Source organism: Oratosquilla oratoria, chromosome 29 (assembly GCF_046742065.1).
Source record: "Oratosquilla oratoria isolate Oo_2021 chromosome 29, ASM4674206v1, whole genome shotgun sequence".
NCBI lineage: Eukaryota > Metazoa > Arthropoda > Malacostraca > Stomatopoda > Squillidae > Oratosquilla > Oratosquilla oratoria.
Genome location: NC_134805.1, coordinates 42,007,771 through 42,010,270, shown reverse-complemented (window position 1 = coordinate 42,010,270; position 2,500 = coordinate 42,007,771). Strand labels below are relative to the sequence as shown.

General features: G+C 43.6%; 2 protein-coding genes across 2 annotated transcripts in view; one reads left to right on the top strand and one right to left on the bottom strand.

The window, feature by feature from the left end:
* twz (BTB/POZ domain-containing protein twz) overlaps positions 1 to 2,500 on the top strand; it is a 425,221-nt gene that overhangs the window by 288,152 nt on the left and 134,569 nt on the right. The gene's annotated exons all lie outside the window — the stretch shown is intronic.
* Positions 1 to 2,500, bottom strand: part of LOC143040754 (voltage-dependent calcium channel subunit alpha-2/delta-1-like) — a 590,989-nt gene that overhangs the window by 588,394 nt on the left and 95 nt on the right. The window lies entirely within an intron of this gene.

Here is a 2,500-nt window from a genome sequence, read left to right as displayed (position 1 = left end):
CGTACATACATACATATACCAAGGCTTTTTCCCCCCCCTTCCAAGGGAGGTAGCCACAAAAGGAAAGGCATAATAAAAACACTCCCACCATTTTCATCCCTAAATACACTCCACACCCCTCCCACCCTTCCTCTCATCTGAGCACCTCCAGGATGACGGGCCATCCCTGAACCCTGCCCACCGCCCTGGGTCAGAAGCAGTGTCGCAAGACACAGTACATCCACAGCAAGGCCGCTTCATTTAATCGGCGACCCCCCCCTCTCCGTCCCCCCCTGCATATAAGGAGAGGACGGGGAGAAATCCCTTCGGGCTGCGTCAAAATTTACTCACACATACTACCCCACCCCCCACCCCCCCGCCTATTCCTCCTCATGTCGTCACAACATCATCCATATACAACCATTCTCCACTCACCTCTGTCTTCCGTCCTCTCCCTTCCTTCCTCAACAGACATTCCCCTCTTCCCCAAAGCCCCCCTTCACCCCATCCATCCACCTCATCCTAGGACGTCCCCTCATGTTCACTCCTCCACATCTGCCTTCCATACCTCGTAACGGCACGATTTAGCATTTACAAGATCCTGAAGATGATCTCAGTACTAGCCGCGCGCGCATGAATGTATGTATGTATGTATGTATGTATGTATGTATGTATGTATGTATGTATGTATGTATGTATGTATGTATGTATGTATGTATGTATGTATATATGTATGTATGTGTGCATGTGTGTGTCTACCTATCTCTGTCTATGGGAGACTACGTTTTATGTATATGGACATAAATATGTATATGCATATGTATACTAATATGAATAAACATGTAAATGTAACTAGTATACATGAATATAGATATGTGTATGCAAATATGTATATCTATGCTCATGCGCATCTACGAAAAATAATCCTGTAATTTAGGGGAGGAATCTTTCTTCACCTGGCCTTAGGAAAAAAAAAAAAAAAAAAAAAAAAATTGGCTTTGGGGCTATTACATGCCTTGCTCCTGTTTGAAAGAAGAGGGTTAAGGGAAATGTATTAATGTGAAGTAATGTTTCCCTCATTTGTACTGGAAATATGTGTGCTAAACTATCTGATAGGTCTCTGTGGTAATGTCTGCATGAACTTATGTATATCATACCCTTTTTGCATAGATATGTACATATGTAGAGTGTAGAGAGATAAAAGTGTGTGCGTGTGTGTGTGTGTGTGTGTGTGTGTGTGTGTGTGTGTGTGTGTGTGTGTGTGTGTGTGTGTGTGTGCGCGTGTGTATGTGTTCGTGTGTGGACGGGTTCACATACGATGCCTATTATTGCACACGTATAGGGGTATAAGGAATATAAGAGCGACAGAATTGCGGAAAGAACTGTAATTATATGGTGGGTTGACGTGAAGGGGAGGGCTATGGGTGCTGCTCATGACCTCACAGGCTGTTATTACAACGGGACAGGTGGTGGCGTAATGCGTAGCGGGCAGACTCAGAGATGTTATTTCAGTGCGAGGAAGGCAGTGGTAGGAAAGGAAGGAGGAAGGGAGGAAGGAGGGAAGGGAAGAGAGAGAGATGGAAAGGGCGATAAAGAGAGAAAGGGAAGGTGAGAGGGAAAAAGAGGGGATGATGGAGGGAGAGAGTTGGGCACATTCCCCGTCGCCCAAAGAAGAAAAAAAAAAAAAAAAAAAAAAAAAAAAAAAAAAAAAAAAAAAAAAAAAAAAAAAAAAAAAAAAAAAAAAATCAACATTATCATTTCCCTCTCATCGCCCTTCATTATGGGCTCTGTGCTGGTCGCAGCACCACAGACATCCTTCTGTGAACAGGAATAGAAAGTTGGGTCACGTTTGTCAACAACCTACACGTGGATCGAGTGTCAACTCTTTCTTCCAGACTTCTGCGAAACTCACATATGCTGGCTGCCCCTTCACGTTGGCATTCCCAGCAACAAACGCGCCGACAAGGCAACTGAGGAGGCGACACCGATCCCCTTCGATGTTTCCACCCCACTGCTGGTCACAAACTTCTACTCCACCTTCCGGTCTTGACTAGAAAACTTGTTATTTCGAGTTAAGGTGACTCATAATGAAAAAAAAAAATGAAACAAGATGGTGCTACTCGTAATTGTGCAAGAACACCCGACGACAAGCCACTATAAAATTACCTACTTCCCATCAGCGTAACCGACGCTCTGGGAATAGAACATTTTCGTTTCACCCACAGCTGTTTTATGACTAACAACACCCCCCCCCCGTCATTCTCTCACCTACCATTATAGTACTCCCTTAACTATATCATAAATTTGACTTAAAACCCCAACCAACTGAACCCTTCGCAGGATCTTCTCTATCTTCCTCATACAACGATTTTTTTTACATCTTGTTTATGGAGAATCATCTCCAATACCGTTATCTCACTTTCCAATGGGAGCTGAGATTACCTTCTAAGATATGACCACTTTATACCATTCACAGCTGACGTAACACACCAACATCCTTAGTCTATGAATGTCATATTTA